Genomic DNA, 20099 nt, shown 5'->3' with positions numbered 1-20099 from the left:
TTTCACAGCGGTTACATGGATACACGGGCAGGCAGCTTGGTGGTGAGTGGAGGAGTATTTAAAGTAGGGACCGCACACAGGCTATCAAAGGCCTAAAATAACAAACAATAGGCTCATGGCAGTTTCACAGCGGTTACATGGATACACGGGCAGGCAGCTTGGTGGTGAGTGGAGGAGTATTTAAAGTAGGGACCGCACACAGGCTATCAAAGGCCTAAAATAACAAACAATAGGCTCATGGCAGTTTCACAGCGGTTACATGGATACACGGGCAGGCAGCTTGGTGGTGGTGAGTGGAGGAGTATTTAAAGTAGGGACCGCAGACAGGCTTCAAAGGCCTAACATAAGAAAATGGGCTGGCTGTAGGCACTTTATAATTGGTTCCAGGGGTACACGGGCAGCAGTGGTCTGGTCAGTGGAGGAGTATTTAAAGTAGGGACCGCAGACAGGCTATCAAAGGCCTAACATAACAAACAATAGGCTCATGATGGCAGTTTCACAGCGGTTACATGGATACACGGGCAGGCAGCTTGGTGGTGAGTGGAGGAGTATTTAAAGTAGGGACCGCAGACAGGCTATCAAAGGCCTAACATAAGAAAATGGGCTGGCTGTAGGCACTTTATAATTGGTTCCAGGGGTACACGGGCAGCAGTGGTCTGGTCAGTGGAGGAGTATTTAAAGTAGGGACCGCAGACAGGCTATCAAAGGCCTAACATAACAAACAATAGGCTCATGATGGCAGTTTCACAGCGGTTACATGGATACACGGGCAGGCAGCTTGGTGGTGAGTGGAGGAGTATTTAAAGTAGGGACCGCAGACAGGCTATCAAAGGCCTAAAATAACAAACAATAGGCTCATGGCAGTTTCACAGCGGTTACATGGATACACGGGCAGGCAGCTTGGTGGTGGTGAGTGGAGGAGTATTTAAAGTAGGGACCGCAGACAGGCTTCAAAGGCCTAACATAAGAAAATGGGCTGGCTGTAGGCACTTTATAATTGGTTCCAGGGGTACACGGGCAGCAGTGGTCTGGTCAGTGGAGGAGTATTTAAAGTAGGGACCGCAGACAGGCTATCAAAGGCCTAAAATAACAAACAATAGGCTCATGGCAGTTTTACAGCGGTTACATGGATACACAGGCAGCTTGGTGGTGAGTGGAGGAGTATTTAAAGTAGGGACCGCAGACAGGCTATCAAAGGCCTAAAATAACAAACAATAGGCTCATGGCAGTTTCACAGCGGTTACATGGATACACGGGCAGGCAGCTTGGTGGTGGTGAGTGGAGGAGTATTTAAAGTAGGGACCGCAGAAAGGCTTCAAAGGCCTAACATAAGAAAATGGGCTGGCTGTAGGCACTTTATAATTGGTTCCAGGGGTACACGGGCAGCAGTGGTCTGGTCAGTGGAGGAGTATTTAAAGTAGGGACCGCAGACAGGCTTCAAAGGCCTAACATAAGAAAATGGGCTGGCTGTAGGCACTTTATAATTGGTTCCAGGGGTACACGGGCAGCAGTGGTCTGGTCAGTGGAGGAGTATTTAAAGTAGGGACCGCAGACAGGCTATCAAAGGCCTAACATAACAAACAATAGGCTCATGGCAGTTTCACAGCGGTTACATGGATACACGGGCAGGCAGCTTGGTGGTCAGTGGAGGAGTATTTAAAGTAGGGACCGCAGACAGGCTATCAAAGGCCTAAAATAACAAACAATAGGCTCATGGCAGTTTTACAGCGGTTACATGGATACACAGGCAGCTTGGTGGTGAGTGGAGGAGTAGTGCAAGGAGTGTCTGTCCCAGTACTCCCAAAATATAAATAGATGTTAATGTCTCGCAAAACAACCAAAACAAAAAAAAAAGGTGGCATACTTAGGTACAGGGGTGGGCTCATCTACTGAGTTTCTGACATTGTAATTTGGCAGTAACTATTTAATGGTGCCAATATAGGACACAGACACAGACTACTTTAAGTTGCATCATAGATGTCTACAAATTTGTATTGTCAGTGCCAGACATTGAATGATGTCAGCGAATAGACTAAAGATTGGTGGAGCTGTGCGACATAATTTTGCACGTGGTAGAGCACATTTTGAGCTGGGGTAGGGGGGAACTCTCTTGAGGCCGGCGGGACCGCCCCAGGGCCCCTCATGTTACAACGGTGTGTCTGACGTTGGGTGCGCACCACCACCGCCAGAGACACTACATTGTACTATGAGGGACCCAGTAGCAATGCCGTCAACCAAAAGCGAGCACACCCACCTCTTCAGACAAACAGCAGTCTCACGGGTGCTTGCGCCAAGTCGCGATACCACGGCCCCGTGTGGGGAGTTTTGCCATTTAGGGAGGTGTAAACATGTCGTATGCTGTACAATCAGCTGCAGCAAATTAGACATTAGAAAAGTAATTCACAGGCAAGAGCTTTTCATAGGAAAGCTAGGTGTCGGCCGGGCAAGGTGGGGCAAAAGATTTCGAAATCCAGTTGTGGTTCATTTTAATGAATGTTAGATCGTCAACATTTTGGGTAGCCAGACGAGTCCTTTTTTCGGTTAATATTGAACCTGCAGCACTGAATACTCTTTCTGATAGGACACTTGCTGCCGGGCAAGCAAGCTCCTGCAATGCATATTCTGCCAATTCTGGCCAGGTGTCTAATTTGGAGGCCCAGTAATCAAATGGGAATGACGGTTGAGGGAGAACATCGATAAGGGATGAAAAATAGTTAGTAACCATACTGGACAAATGTTGTCTCCTGTCACTTTCAATTGATGCAGCAGTACCTGTCCTGTCTGCGGTCATAGCAAAATCACTCCACAACCTGGTCAGAAAACCCCTCTGTCCAACGCCACTTCTGATGTGTGCACCCCTAACACTCCTAGTCTGCTGCCCCCTGGAGCTTGTGTGAGAACGATCACGTGCGCTGTGTGCTGGGAATGCCTGAAGCAAACGGTCAACAAGAGTTGATTGTTTGGTTGCTAATATTAGTTCCAAGTTCTCATGTGGCATAATATTTTGCAATTTGCCTTTATAGCGTGGATCAAGGAGGCAGGCCAACCAGTAATCGTCATCGTTCATCATTTTCGTAATGCGTGTGTCCCTTTTTAGGATACGTAAGGCATAATCCGCCATGTGGGCCAAAGTTCCAGTTGTCAAATCTCCGGTTGTGATTGGTTGAGGGGCAGTTGCAGGCAAATCTACGTCACTTGTGTCCCTCAAAAAACCAGAACCCGGCCGTGACACGCAACCAATTTCCTGTGCCCCCGTGAAAGTTTCCGCATTAAAAATATACTCATCCCCATCATCCTCCTCGTCCTCCACCTCCTCTTCGCCCGCTACCTCGTCCTGTACACTGCCCTGACCAGACAATGGCTGACTGTCATCAAGGCTTCCCTCTTCCTCTGGTGCAGACGCCTGCTCCTTTATGTGCGTCAAACTTTGCATCAGCAGACGCATTAGGGGGATGCTCATGCTTATTACGGCGTTGTCTGCACTAACCAGCCGTGTGCATTCCTCAAAACACTGAAGGACTTGACACATGTCTTGTATCTTCGACCACTGCACACCTGACAACTCCATGTCTGCCATCCTACTGCCTGCCCGTGTATCCTCCCACAAATAAATAACAGCACGCCTCTGTTCGCACAGTCTCTGAAGCATGTGCAGTGTTGAGTTCCACCTTGTTGCAACGTCTATGATTAGGCGATGCTGGGGAAGGTTCAAAGACCGCTGATAGGTCTGCATACGGCTGGCGTGTACAGGCGAACGTCGGATATGTGAGCAAAGTGCACGCACTTTGAGGAGCAGGTCGGAGAACCCAGGATAAGTTTTCAATAAGCACTGCACCACCAGGTTTAAGGTGTGAGCCAGGCAAGGAATGTGTTTCAGTTGGGAAAGGGAGATGGCAGCCATGAAATTCCTTCCGTTATCACTCACTACCTTGCCTGCCTCAAGATCTACTGTGCCCAGCCACGACTGCGTTTCTTGTTGCAAGAACTCGGACAGAACTTCCGCGGTGTGTCTGTTGTCGCCCAAACACTTCATAGCCAATACAGCCTGCTGACGCTTGGCAGTAGCTGGCCCATAATGGGACAACTGGTGTGCAACAGTGTCATCTGCCGATGGAGTGGTTGGCCGACTGCGTTCTGTGGAAGAGCTGTAGCTTCTGCAGGAGGACGAGGAGGAGGAGGAGGGGGTGCGAACGCCTACAGCCAACTGTTTCCTAGACCGTGGGCTAGGCACAACTGTCCCTAAATTGATGTCGCCTGTGGACCCTGCATCCACCACATTCACCCAGTGTGCCGTGATGGACACATAACGTCCCTGGCCATGCCTACTGGTCCATGCATCTGTAGTCAGGTGCACCTTTGTACTCACAGATTGCCTAAGTGCATGGACGATGCGCTGTTTAACATGCTGGTGCAGGGCTGGGATGGCTTTTCTGGAAAAAAAGTGTCGACTAGGTAGCTCGTATCGTGGTTCAGCGTACTCCATCAGGGCTTTAAAAGCTTCGCTTTCAACTAAACGGTAGGGCATCATCTCTAACGAGATTAGTCTAGCTATGTGGGCGTTAAAACCCTGTGTACGCGGATGCGAGGATAAGTACTTCCTTTTTCTAACCAGAGTCTCATGTAGGGTGAGCTGGACTGGAGAGCAGGAGATCGTGGAACTTTCGGGTGTGCCGGTGTACATGGCAGACTGAGAGACGGTTGGAGACGGTATTGTTTCCGCCGGTGCCCTAGATGCAATATTTCCTCCTACTAAACTGGTGATTCCCTGACCCTGACTGCTTTTGGCTGGCAAAGAAACCTGCACAGATACTGCCGGTGGTGCGGAAAATGGTGGCCTTACAGTGACGGAAGGGATGTTGCGTTGCTGACTAGCTTCATTGGCCGAGGGTGCTACAACCTTAAGGGACGTTTGGTAGTTAGTCCAGGCTTGAAAATGCATGGTGGTTAAGTGTCTATGCATGCAACTAGTATTTAGACTTTTCAGATTCTGACCTCTGCTTAAGCTAGTTGAACATTTTTGACAGATGACTTTGCGCTGATCAGTTGGATGTTGTTTAAAAAAATGCCAGACTGCACTCTTCCTAGACTCGGATCCCTTTTCAGGGATTGCAGACTGAGCTTTAACCGGATGGCCACGCTGTCCTCCAACAGGTTTTGGCTTTGACACGCGTTTTGGGCCAGATACGGGCCCGGCAGATGGAACCTGTTGCGATGTTGATGCCTGCTGCGGCCCCTCCTCCACCTCCGCTTCTGAACTACTGCCGCCTGCACCCTGTTCCCCCAATGGCTGCCAATCGGGGTCAATAACTGGGTCATCTATTACCTCCTCTTCGAGCTCGTGTGCAACTTCGTCTGTGTCACTGTGTCGGTCGGTGGTATAGCGTTCGTGGCGGGGCAACATAGTCTCATCAGGGTCTGATTGTGGATCTGTACCCTGAGAGGGCAATGTGGTGGTCTGAGTCAAAGGAGCAGCATAGTACTCTGGCTGTGGCTGTGCATCAGTGCACTCCATGTCAGAATCTACTTGTAATGGGCATGGCCTGTTAAATGTTTCACTTTCTAAGCCAGGGACGGTATGTGTAAAGAGCTCCATGGAGTGACCCGTTGTGTCGCCTGCTGCATCCTTCTCTCTTGTTGTAGTTTTTGCTGAGGAGGACAAGGAAGCGACTTGTCCCTGACCGTGAACATCCACAAGCGACGCGCTGCTTTTACATTTACCAGTTTCGGAAGAGGAGGCAAAAGAGCTAGAGGCTGAGTCTGCAATGTAAGCCAAAACTTGCTGTTGCTGCTCAGCCTTTAAAAGCGGTTTTCCTACTCCCAGAAAAGAGAGCGTTCGAGGCCTTGTGTAGCCTGACGACGAAACTGGCTCCACAGCTCCAGACTTAGGTGGAATATTTTTATCCCCACGACCACCTGATGCTCCACTACCACTACCATCATTACCAGCTGACAATGAACGCCCACGACGACCTCTTGCACCAGACTTCCTCATTGTTTAAAAATCGTAACCAAACTAACTTTATTTGTTGCTGTCAAACAACTTACACGGTGAGCTATAACTTCAGTATGATTTCAATATCCCTTAACAGGTTGGTGAGACCACAAGGAAAATCAGGCACAATGTTACACACTCTGTTTTCTGTGACACCAAATCACAGAGATGACACACACGCAGGACTGTCACTCAAGCACTAATGTCAATATTAATCTCCCACCTAATTTATTTTTTTTTTTTTCTCTGTGAGACTTTAGAAACCAAATAATATTTAAAAAAAAAACAAAAAAACAAGGCTTTCTATGGCCCACTGAATGAGAGATGGCACGCACAGGAGTGGCACACAAGCCCTGACTGAGGCCAATATTTTTCTCCCACTGATTGATGTAGTGTTTTTGTGTTGAGGTTGATTTTAAAACACAAATGAAGGAAAAAAATAAAAAGGCTTTCTATGGCCCACAATTAGAGAGAGAGGTGGCACACCCAGGAGTCAAGACTGGCACACAAGCTGAAATGGCAATATTACTCTCCCACTGTTTTTTTATGTATTTTTTTTTTATTTTCAGGGAGACTTTAGAAACCAAATAATATTTAAAAAAAAAAAAAAAAACAAGGCTTTCTATGGCCCACTGAATGAGAGGGACAGAGGTGGCACACCCAGGAGTCAAGACTGGCACACAAGCTGAAATGGCAATATTACTCTCCCACTGTTTTTTTATGTATTTTTTTTTTTTATTTTCAGGGAGACTTTAGAAACCAAATAATATTAAAAAAACCAAAAAATAAATAGGCTTTCTATGGCCCACTGAATGAAAGGGAGAGAGGTGGCACACCCAGGAGTCAAGACTGGCACACAAGCTGAAAGGGCAATATTACTCTCCCACTGTTTTTTTATGTATTTTTTTTTTTTATTTTCAGGGAGACTTTAGAAACCAAATAATATTAAAAAAACCAAAAAATAAATAGGCTTTCTATGGCCCACAATTAGAGAGAGAGGTGGCACACCCAGGAGTCAAGACTGGCACACAAGCTGAAATGGCAATATTACTCTCCCACTGTTTTTTTATGTTTTTTTTTTTTATTTTCAGGGAGACTTTAGAAACCAAATAATATTAAAAAAAAAACAAAAAAACAAGGCTTTCTATGGCCCACTGAATGAGAGGGAGAGAGGTGGCACACCCAGGAGTCAAGACTGGCACACAAGCTGAAATGGCAATATTACTCTCCCACTGTTTTTTTATGTATTTTTTTTTTTTATTTTCAGGGAGACTTTAGAAACCAAATAATATTAAAAAAACCAAAAAATAAATAGGCTTTCTATGGCCCACTGAATGAAAGGGAGAGAGGTGGCACACCCAGGAGTCAAGACTGGCACACAAGCTGAAAGGGCAATATTACTCTCCCACTGTTTTTTTATGTATTTTTTTTTTTTATTTTCAGGGAGACTTTAGAAACCAAATAATATTAAAAAAACCAAAAAATAAATAGGCTTTCTATGGCCCACAATTAGAGAGAGAGGTGGCACACCCAGGAGTCAAGACTGGCACACAAGCTGAAATGGCAATATTACTCTCCCACTGTTTTTTTATGTTTTTTTTTTTTATTTTCAGGGAGACTTTAGAAACCAAATAATATTAAAAAAAAAACAAAAAAACAAGGCTTTCTATGGCCCACTGAATGAGAGGGAGAGAGGTGGCACACCCAGGAGTCAAGACTGGCACACAAGCTGAAATGGCAATATTACTCTCCCACTGTTTTTTTATGTATTTTTTTTTTTTATTTTCAGGGAGACTTTAGAAACCAAATAATATTAAAAAAACCAAAAAATAAATAGGCTTTCTATGGCCCACTGAATGAAAGGGAGAGAGGTGGCACACCCAGGAGTCAAGACTGGCACACAAGCTGAAAGGGCAATATTACTCTCCCACTGTTTTTTTATGTATTTTTTTTTTTTATTTTCAGGGAGACTTTAGAAACCAAATAATATTAAAAAAACCAAAAAATAAATAGGCTTTCTATGGCCCACAATTAGAGAGAGAGGTGGCACACCCAGGAGTCAAGACTGGCACACAAGCTGAAATGGCAATATTACTCTCCCACTGTTTTTTTATGTTTTTTTTTTTTATTTTCAGGGAGACTTTAGAAACCAAATAATATTAAAAAAAAAACAAAAAAACAAGGCTTTCTATGGCCCACTGAATGAGAGGGAGAGAGGTGGCACACCCAGGAGTCAAGACTGGCACACAAGCTGAAATGGCAATATTACTCTCCCACTGTTTTTTTATGTATTTTTTTTTTTTATTTTCAGGGAGACTTTAGAAACCAAATAATATTAAAAAAACCAAAAAATAAATAGGCTTTCTATGGCCCACTGAATGAAAGGGAGAGAGGTGGCACACCCAGGAGTCAAGACTGGCACACAAGCTGAAAGGGCAATATTACTCTCCCACTGTTTTTTTATGTTTTTTTTTTTTTTTCAGGGAGACTTTAGAAACCAAATAATATTAAAAAAAAAAAAAAAAAAAAAAATAGGCTTGCTATAGCCCACTGAATGAGAGATAGCACACACAGCAGTGGCACACAAGCCCTGACTGAGGCCAATATTTTTCTCCCACTGATTGATGTAGTGTTTTTGTGTTGAGGTAGATTTTAGAACACAAATCACGGAAAAAATAAATAGGCTTTCTATGGCCCACTGAATGAAAGGGAGAGAGGTGGCACACCCAGGAGTCAAGACTGGCACACAAGCTGAAAGGGCAATATTACTCTCCCACTGTTTTTTTATGTATTTTTTGTTTTTTCAGGGAGACTTTAGAAACCCAATAATATTTTAAAAAAAAAATAAATAGGCTTTCTATGGCCCACTGAATGAGAGGGAGAGAGGTGGCACACCCAGGAGTCAAGACTGGCACACAAGCTGAAAGGGCAATATTATTCTCCCACTGTTTTTTTAGGTTTTTTTTTTTTTTTTCAGGGAGAATTAGAAACCAAATAATATTAAAAAAAAAAAAAAAAAATAGGCTTGCTATAGCCCACTGAATGAGAGATAGCACACACAGCAGTGGCACACAAGCCCTGACTGAGGCCAATATTTTTCTCCCACTGATTGATGTACTGTTTTTGTGTTGAGGTAGATTTTAGAACACAAATCACGGAAAAAATAAATAGGCTTTCTATGGCCCACTCAGTGAGAGATGGCACACACAGGGATGGCACTGTAGCAGAAATGCCAATCTTAATCTCCCACAAAAAAAAAAAACAAAAAAAAAAAAAAAACTGTCCTACAATTACTATCTCCCTGCAGTAATGTAAGCCAGGTATGGCAGGCAGCAATAGGAGTGGACTGATGCACAAATTAAATAAAAAGTGTGGAAAAACAGAAAAGATAGCTGTGCAGAAAGGAAGGAACAAGAGGATATGTGCTTTGAAAAAAGCAGTTGGTTTCCACAGTGGCGTACACACAGCAATACAGCTATCACGGAGCCTTCTAGGGCAGCCCAATGAGCTACAGCGCTGAGGGGAAAAAAAAAAAAAAATAGCTTCCACAGTCCCTGCACACCGAAGGTGGTGTTGGACAGTGGAAATCGCTGCAGCACAAGCGGTTTGGTGGTTAGTGGACCCTGCCTAACGCTCTCCCTGCTTCTGATGAAGCGGCAGCAACCTGTCCCTAAGCTCAGATCAGCAGCAGTAAGATGGCGGTCGGCGGGAACGCCCCTTTATAGCCCCTGTGACGCCGCAGACAGCAAGCCAATCACTGCAATGCCCTTCTCTAAGATGGTGGGGACCAGGATCTATGTCATCACGCTGCCCACACTCTGCGTTCACCTTCATTGGCTGAGAAATGGCGCTTTTCGCGTCATTGAAACGCGACTTTGGCGCGAAAGTCGCGTACCGCATGGCCGACAAGCACAGGGGTCGGATCGGGTTTCATGAGACGCCGACTTAGCCAAAAGTCGGCGACTTTTGAAAATGATCGACCCGTTTCGCTCAACCCTAGTTCTCATGATTTAAAATTAACGAGAATGAAAACAATACAACATATATGGTATAAATGTCTGAAAATGTGTTTTCCACTGTTAGAACCCACATCTATCCCAAGTAAGAAGACCCGCTCCTGTCAGTAGAGACCTGACTAACCATTTTCATGGGATCTCCCAAAATTGCTGGGTAAAATTGCCTTTCAAAACTCCCATCTATCAAAACCTCATGTACCAGACATTTCCTGTATGGCTTATTCTGTAGATTTGCTTAAATATCCAAGATAGCATAACTATGTTAAATGTATTGTAATAGTCTCCTTAACAGCATACTTGTCCCCGGGATCTTGCTTCAAATGCTAGCTGGATCTCAACAGAAGTTGGACTCCATTGAGTGTATGAGACAAAATATAAAGTAAAGAAACATTGTAGATTTTTATTAGAGGGGCATATAGCTGAAGGCCAGATTCAAAACAGCAAATGTCCTACTTTTTGCCTCCAGCAACTCTATTTACCAAGAGTTAAGGTTTACACATTAGATAGAAGTTGGCTAAATCCACCAATTTCAGCAAGATCAGCTGACCATCCAATAAGTATGGTGGATTCGGGACAGATACTGTTGGGAGAGATAAAAATAGTGCGGTTTGAATTTATTATCCCAATCCTATTGTTTTGCAGGCAGGTAAGCCATTGTCTGATAAGTCTGGAAGCTGCTATCTCCACCCTCTCCAAAAAGAACACATGAACATTCTTCCCAGCCAAATGTTCATGTGTATGGGGGAGTCGGGAGAGATAGCTGTCAGCCGAGAGCTATTTAAGCTGTATACGCACCCTAACCACTTTGTGCACCTTGTCTAAACTGGATGTCACAGTCAGGGTATACGTGTATACGGGACTTGAGCCTGCTTCATACTGAGCAGATGTAACACCACAGCTGCATGTAACAGTCGGAACTAGAGCTGTGGTAGATTGCTGCTATTTAATCATTTAGTTGCAACTTTCTGTCACCGACAACAGCAATTTTGTTTTTCAGATTTTATTTTTATTTTAGGGATATTTCAAAGACTGAAAGTCTGCATCTTTATTCTCTTCCTGATTCCAATGCACATGAACAGTAAGTTTGCAAAATGTTGGTCCTCAGACTGCAGCATATGGCTCGGTGGCATCTTGCACAAGCTTACTGGGAGGCAGCTTGCACCATCTATCTGGGAGATAGCTTACAACTCTAGTTGTGAGGCAGGTTGCATCATTGAGCTAGGGAGGCAGCTTGTACAATTTAGTTGGGCTTGTTGGGAGGCAGCTTGTACATCTAGTTGGGAGGCAGCTTGTACCCTCTAGTTAGTATGGTTGGGAGGCAGCTTGTACCATCTAGTTGGGCTAGTTGGGAGGCAGCTTGTACATCTAGTTGGGAGACACCTTGTACCCTCTAGTTAGTCTGGTTGGGAGGCAGCTTATACCATCTAGTGGGGCTAGTTGGGAGGCCGCTTGTACCCTCTAGTTAGTATGGTTGGGAGGCCGCTTGTACCATCTACTTGGAAGGCAGCTTGTACCCTCTAGTTAGTATGGTTGGGAGGCCGCTTGTACCATCTACTTGGGAGGAAGCTTGTAACCTCTAGTTAGTATGGTTGGGAGGCCGCTTGTACCATCTACTTGGGAGGCAGCTTGTACCCTCTAGTTAGTATGGTTGGGAGGCCGCTTGTACCATCTACTTCGGAGGCAGCTTGTACCCTCTAGTTAGTATGGTTGGGAGGCCGCTTGTACCATCTACTTGGGAGGCAGCTTGTAACCTCTAGTTAGTATGGTTGGGAGGCCGCTTGTACCATCTACTTGGGAGGCAGCTTGTACCCTCTAGTTAGTATGGTTGGGAGGCCGCTTGTACCATCTACTTGGGAGGCAGCTTGTACCCTCTAGTTAGTATGGTTGGGAGGCCGCTTGTACCATCTACTTGGGAGGCAGCTTGTACCCTCTAGTTAGTATGGTTGGGAGGCAGCTTGTACCATCTACTTCGGAGGCAGCTTGTACCATCTACTTGGGAGGCAGCTTGTACCCTCTAGTTAGTGTGGTTGGAAGGCAGCTTGTACCCTCTAGTTAGTGTGGTTGGGAGGCAGCTTGTACCCTCTAGTTGGGAGACAGTTTGTACCATGGAGCTAGGAGGCAGCTTGTATCATTGGGCTGAGTGGCAGCTTGTACCATTAAGCTGAGAGGAAGCTTGCATCATCTGGTTGGGAGGTACCGTATATCATCGAGTTGAGAGGTAGGTTGCACCATTGAGCTGAGAAGCTTGCACTGTCTAGTTGGGAGGCAGCTTGTACCATCTAGTTGGGAGACAGCTTGTACAATCAAGCAGGGAGGCAGCTTGTAGCATTGAGCTGAGTAGCAGAATGCATAATCTGGCTGGGAGGCAGCAGGGACACTGATGCTATATAAATAATGGACACCTAACCCCCCTTCCCCTCTTCACATGACTAGTGTCTGTTTCACAAACATTGACTTCCCTAAGTGGAGATGGAAATGGAAGATGGAAATTCTCTTTCAAGTTCTGCCTGCTGTAAGTGAATGGACAAACTGATGAGGATAGGGAGACTCACCATATTTGTATAAATGGTGAACATTTGAATATATGAATGAATAAATAATCTCCAGTGTATTTGCCATTAGCAAAAAGATGTTAAAATGGTTACTGTAGATCTGGCCCAAAAGGTGAATAGGCCTTTCTTTCACTCTCCTTGATTCAAGATAATTTGGGCAGTGTGTTTCATACAAATAAAACTCAAAGAGTTCTTGGCCGTAGTCACCCCTGTTTTGGCTCCAACTGACTATCCTTGCAGCTAAAGCTGGGGCATGTTTCATTGCACCAGTGCAGATGATCACAACTAGTAGTGGTTAGTGGTTACTCATAACATACATGCATACACAGTTCGGTGGGTGCCATTGCAGAACTTTTTCTGCTCAGTGAAAATGTCTTGACTCATACTTATCCACAATCTTGAGCTGATCCTCCAAAGAGAACCGAACAAGAACTTCCAGAGGGTATAAAGGGCTCCGCCAGGCTTGCTGATGCATGTGCACTGGCTCCCATCATTCCCAATTGTGGGATGCCAATGAGTTATGGAAGCAGTGGGCCTGCTAAAGATCCCCATGACTGCCATGTTGATCCTCCTATGAAGCCCAACCTATGGAGAACATTAACATAACATAGCAATGTATAGTATTTGTGATCAGGTTCATGTACCTATGGGGGCAAAAAAAAAAATCTAAATTTTTTTTAATACAAAAAAAGTAATAAATATCTCAAAGTTTAAATCATCCCCTTTTTCCAAGTCAAAAATAATGAAATAAAAAAATAAATAAAATAAACATATTGGTATTGCTGTATCCGTAAAAGTCTGATCTATCAAAATATAAAATTATTTAGATAGTACATTAAAAGTAAAAAAAGTTATAAAAATTCCAGAATTGCTGTTTGGTTGCCAGTTGCCACACTTCCCCCCAAAATATGTATGCACCCAAAATATAGTTGTGCAATATCAATAAAAACATCAGCGTGATACACAAAAAACAAGCCCTAGTACAGCTCTATCAATGGAAAAATAAGCTACAGATTGCAGAAAATGGTGACACTAACCAATGTTAGTTTATTTTACACATTTTTAAATGTTTTAACCAGAAAAATTAATTTGGTAATCTTACTGACCTGAAGAATTATATTGGCAGGCCATTTTTACCACACAATGAACGCCTTAATAAGGAAACCTCAAAAACAATGATGGAATTGCATTTTTTTCACCATTTCGCCCCACCAAATTTGTTGCCGTTTTTCAGTATTTTATACAGTAATATGATAGGTATCATTCAAAAGTACAACTCGTCTAACAAAAAAAAAAAAAAAAACAGTCCCTCATATGGCTAAGATGATGGGAAAATAAAAAAAGTTATATCTCTTGGAAGAAAGACAAGAAAAAAATGAAAGCACAAAAAAAGAAAAATTGCCCAGTTATGAAGGGGTTACGACATTGGATTGTAGTGAAAGATGAATCTGATCCTCCATGTTTAAATATGGTGAAAATTGTATAATAAACTATCCCCAGGAATCTAAAGAAAAAAATCTTCGGCTGTTGACGAACATGAGCACTAGTGATTGAGAAGAGGTTCTGAGCAGTCCTGTATACAAACAAAATATAATGTAGGTCACTTTCTCCATTTTATCCCAGACCTGCAAAGTACTACTTCTTCAATACTAAAATTGTCATGAGACTCGTCTTCCACCAGGAGCTCCCCAAAAAATAATAGCTTTCTATGGTATACCTTATGGTTCATGGGTTTTTAAGAGTCTCCCCCTGTTGACTTCCTAGACAGTATAAGTAAAATATAACTTAGTTGTAACATCTCTTTATTATTTGTGTGTTTATTCATTAGTCATAGCATTTTCTCCTGTACAGTTATCCTACCTAGTCCTAGTCCTTCTTTGACCTCCCGCAGACACCTTTGCTCAGATCGACGTTCTGTTCCTCTTGCATCCAATATGGTGGCATGGCTAGTATAAGTCTAAACCACACACAGGGAAGGCAGTGTTGGCATGGTTTGGACTTACTTCTGTGCGCCCCACATCCTTCTGGTGGCCATCCAGAAATTCAAGACAGTCTGTCAAAACGGGGCACTTTTTTGCCCTGTCCGTAAAAAAAAATATTCAAGGTGTCCGTGACTTTTTGGAAGCTGAAGAAACTTATACAGAATATTTTGACTGTAATTATCATTATTTTACAGTTTACAGTGAATGCAGCTGATGTCTTTCTATGAGAATTATGGGCGGTAGACATGGATGACTTACAATCATATTCATTAATTACGGTTTTCCAGTGTGTCCGTAAAAATATTGTCTGTCTCTGATTTTTTCATAAGCTGTCCAGAAAAAAATAAAAAGTCAAGTTGTCAACCTTGCTTGGAAGACGGAAGAGCAGAAAGTCAATCTCAGCAGAAGAGGCAGGGAGAAGAAATGGAGAGCACAAGGTAGGATGAGTCTACATGAAAAATGTGTAGTTGCTTTTCCATCCCAGGTGGAGGGTCATGTTAAGGCTAGCGTCACACCACCGTATTTTCTCACATCCGAGAGAATCGGACCAATTATGTTAATCACATTCTGATCAGAGTGAGATCATTGTGTGAGCCGATTCTCTCTGATGAGAAGAAATTGTCTCCATCTTCTCCATTCTGTCAGTCCGTAAAAATCAGACTGCACGCTGATGTCATCCAAGTGCAGTCCGATGTTTTCCACCGACTCCTTGACTTGCATGGCCGAGTGCGAACGGAATCTCAGATGCAAATTGTGAATGCTGCAAATTTTTCATTTGACACAGAAAAAAAAATCGGAAATGTGCACAGCCTTATAGAGTAACATTGGTCCAAGTGCGAACCGATGTTTTGTTAGATCGCACTCAGACTGAAAATACAGTCATCTTCATGTTCCCTAAAGTTCATGTATTGATAGGTATCAAGCAATGAGCCAAGGTGTCCAGGAAAAATCACATAATAAAAATGAAGCCATAATAAGATCCATTAACAGCATAGACCCTGCTCATTTATAGTCTCCAGGAATATTAGAGAGTAGATACAAACTAAACTGTAACTAAAGAGCGGGAAATTAACACATATTACACATAGGTTTTATCATGCAATTTCAGACTATACAGACATTGGTAATGGAAAGTGGAGTTATTCTTTAGATTCTACTGTAAACAAACATAATAAAAATGTTTATTATTACATCAACACTTGAAAATATAAACGACAGTGTGGGTTTAGGCTTCATATTGCTGTCAGACTCTCCATGTTTCTGTTGTAATAAATCATTTACTGCCTTTCGATAGTTCAGAGTAGCTAAATGGATTACATTAATGACTAGACGCTTGCCTTAACTCTGCTCCCCAGGGTACAACATTCAGGTCAAAGAAAGTACAATAAAGCACTCAAGTAAATACTCCTGAATTAGCAATATTCTTCCTTTGTCTTAGACAAGGTGGAGTAGTAAAAATGTAGCAATGATTTTTTTCCGCTAAGTGATGGGATCTGGTAAGCAGAAAATGTAAGTATTGGATGTGCACCTTTTCCAAGATATCATGGCTTTCCAGTCACCAGGCGGAAACCTTCAGTTTGTGACATATACAGAAAGCAATAAAATAAATGTATACATAAATGTCTAGAATTCTTGTTTGGATGTTGATCTTTTCTGATTTCCCCTTGGGATATGAAGGAGATTGTTCTTCTTTAAGGCAGAATTGCTTATGTATTATGGGTCTTTTTATTTGTCTTCCTCTGGATCAATATTGGAAATAAAAAGTTCTAAAATTTACTACTCCCCCTTCAGCCATATCCTGTGGTTAAACTTCGAAGACATGAGATAATGATAATGATAATTTTATTATTTAGACTATTGTTGGGGAATAACACTTGGTCCCCGATTCATTAAGACTGGCCTTTTGTATGCCACTCTAATATGCTACAAATTCACCCAGAAACTCCTAATGAATTTGGCACATCTCACAACTGCTGTGCACCTTCACCAAAACCGTTGCTTCAGCCAGGAGCTGTCATACATAAACTATAGGGTTGAGCGACTTTTATTTTTATAGGATCGGGTCAGGTTTCACGAAACCCGACTTTCTCAAAAGTCGGGTCGAGTGAAATCGGCCGATCCTATAAAAAAGTCGGGGTCGGGGTCGGCCGAAACACGAAACCCAATGCAGTGCAATGGGATACTATGGTTCCCAGGGTCTGAAGGAGAGAAAACTCTCCTTCAGGCCCTGGGATCCATATTAATGTGTAAAATAAAGAATCAAAATAAAAAATATTGATATACTCACCCTCGGACGCGCCCTGGTACTAATCGGCAGGCTTCCTTCCTAAGAATGAGCGCGTGAATGACCTGCGGTGACGTCGCGGCTTGTGATTGGTCGCGAGCGGTCACATGGACAAGCCGCGACGTCATCTAAGGTCCTTCACGCGCTCATTCTTAGGAAGGAAGGCTGCCGGAAAGAAGCAGGGCGCGTCCGAGGGTGAGTATATTCCTATTAGGTATATACTCACCCTCGGACGTGCCCTGCTTCTGGAGTTTTACTCCAGAATCTTTGTGAAAATGTCTTGACGAATCAGTCCCTTCAGCTTTTGACTCTGATCCTTCAAACTTGAAAGTGACAATGTGTGACACATGTAGAGCAGTGATGGAATATCCAAAAAGATAAAAGGTCAAAGAGCCAGTAGGCCTTTTAGTTAAGAATTGATAGAAATTCAAGCTCACAGTCCTCCATATAAAGACCTTTTTATACTTCTCTATAGTGTCAAAAAATATTTTAGGTATCACTGAAAACTATTGTTCTACCTCCCCATTTAGGAAGGTCCCCAATATAGAACCTCCATCAAATAGCTGAAATGGAGATAAGCTACAAAATAGTCTCTCCCTTGAGGAACTCAAAGGTCTGTTTCCAGGGAGTGGAAGCATATGGACTGTTTTCTATGGAGGAGCAGGAGAGGATTCAATCAGAACTCAACTTTTATGCCTTGTGGGACAATGATAGAATGGGAATATCGTGATAGAAATAAGCAGTGCATAGTGCTTATTGAATGTGCTGGGATGAGGTGTTATCCAAGCATGCTCGTGTGCTAACCGAGTGCCTTTGACGAGCTTGAAAAATATGTTCGAGTCCCCGTTGCATCTCTCGCGGCTGTTCGACAGCAGCCACACATGCAGGAATTGCCTGTTAGGCAATTCCTGCATGTTTTAAGGCCATTGAACAGATGCATTATGTGACTTATGTGGTTAGGAGATCATTTTAGTTGGAGTTTTGTGAGGAGATGTTTGTTAGCACATGGATAAATATTTTTGCTTGCATAAAAAGTTTAAATATTCCCATATATTGCAACTCGCCTTGCTCTTAGCATATCAACTTTAATCTAGATTTTATCACAGGAGACCTCTTCTAAACACTTCTGCCCAGGGATTAACTATTGCTGAAGATCTGTCTCCTCCTGGAATCTCCAGCAATTGCCATCAGAATTTTTTCTTTTTCTCTACATTTACCTTTTACAGACCACTGAAGGGGAAAAGTGGTATTACATAGTGACCAGTGATCTTGCACACTGCCGCTCCATTCATTCTTAATAGGACCGCCGGAGCTAGCCAGGTGCTATGCTCGGCTTACCGGTTGCTTTTCAACACTCTCATAAGAAAGAAAGCCAGCAGTGCGCATGATTGACCACTGCCCCATCCACAATGGGCCCTTCAGAGCTCCTGTTCTCAAAATCGGTGGAGGATTCTATCCCCAGCAATCAAAGACGTTAGGATAGGGGATAACTTCCAAACTTGAGAATACATCTTTAATATCTTCTCTTATCAATATAAAGGACAATGAATTATCTGTAGCACTCACATGGCAGAACAACTTAGAACATAATGATGTGTTTTATTTGAAGTTTCATTATGATGCAAGTCACACAGTATTTCAACTTTAATTACTGGACCTTCGTGTGATAATTATCACCAGTATGCATCATGCTTTGTTTTAATTAGCTTTACTACGTCTCCAATTTCAAAGATTATGCCATTCGTGTACTAAACAAAATCTGTTATTCCAATGTGGTAAAGGGTTTCTTTTATCTAGAAAGACTCCAATGTAAAAATAAAAAAATATATATTTAAAAAAAAAAACAACAACACATATTTGGGTTGTAAGACTGTGAGAACTACAATAGTCTCTGTGCCTGAAGGGGCGGTGGGTTGTTAACATTACCCATTGTATATGGAGTGTCACCTGCCTCTGGCTTTACAATAGGGGTTTTACCAAAGTTGTAATTCTGCCCTCTGATGGTAATGAAGTGGCCCTGGATTCTGCCCCAGTCTACACAGCGCAAGTTGAAGAATTAAGTTAGGTCTATTGTGGAGACATTTCAGGATTCTTTTTAAATATAGATTCATGTGAAAAATAGGTACAACCAGTTTCTTTGGTTTTCCGTATTAGGATATAATAAAAAAAAACTTCTGGTGCCTAAAAGGCTAAAAATTAGGTAAATAAAAGCACAGATGAACAACTCCAAATGATAAAATATACCATGTTATGATATGTTTAACAAAATCTAGAGCAAATGCAAAAGCATGTGAAAAATTAATTTGCTGGGCATTTGTTTCTGTACAGCTCTCTGAAGGTCCTGCAACAGCATTTCAATTGAGTTGAGGTCCAGACTTTGACTGGGTCATTGCAACATCTTTTCTTTTTCAGCCATTGTGATATACCGTAGATTTGCTGATGTGCTTGGGATCATTTGTCCTTTTGCATCACCAAGTTTCTTGCGAAGCTTTAATTTTTTTGATAGATGGCCTCCCTCTCATTTGACTCTAGAATGCTTTGATGTACAAAGAAGTTCATGGTTGACTCAATGACTGCAAGGTGCCCAGGTCTTGTGGCTGTAAAACAAGCCCAAATCCCTACCCCTCCACCACCATGCTTGATGATTGCTAACAGGTGTTTGTGATGATATACCATGTTTAGTTTTTGCCAAACATAGCGCATGGCATTATGGAAAAAAAAATCACCACTTTGTTCTAGTCTGTCCAAAAGGACATGGTTTGTTGAAATGTAACTTTGCAAAATTTCTCACAGTAACTTTTCCAAATAAACCTACTGGCTCAGTCTTTTTCAAATTGTACTGTCATGAACTTGAACATTTAACATGTTAACTGAGGCCTTTAGAGTCTGGCTGTAGCTCTTGAGATTTTTTGTAATTCCTCTGAGCATTGCACAGTCTGAGCTTGGGATGAATTTGCTGGAATTTGCTGGATGTTCCACTCCTGGGAAGATTTTCAACCCTTCTGAATGTCTTGTTTTTTTCCTTGGCATTGTGTCAACACCCAACTAAATGCTCAAGACCATCAAACCTGACTAGCAGTTCCAGTCTGTTACTTACCCTCTTAAATTAAGGGTGTAGTTAATTTTTGATATACTACTTATGCATTTTGGCCTCGTTTTTGTTAATGACACTGTGTAATTTGTCAGGTGTTAATGTTCATTTGAAGTTGTATTTACCTAATTGTGACCTTCTTACATTTTTTTTATGATGATTATTACTTTTTTCCACTTTGT

The sequence above is a fragment of the Ranitomeya variabilis genome, chromosome 7 (genome assembly GCF_051348905.1).
Source record: "Ranitomeya variabilis isolate aRanVar5 chromosome 7, aRanVar5.hap1, whole genome shotgun sequence".
NCBI classification, from domain to species: domain Eukaryota; kingdom Metazoa; phylum Chordata; class Amphibia; order Anura; family Dendrobatidae; genus Ranitomeya; species Ranitomeya variabilis.
Note: the sequence above shows the minus strand (reverse complement) of the source record.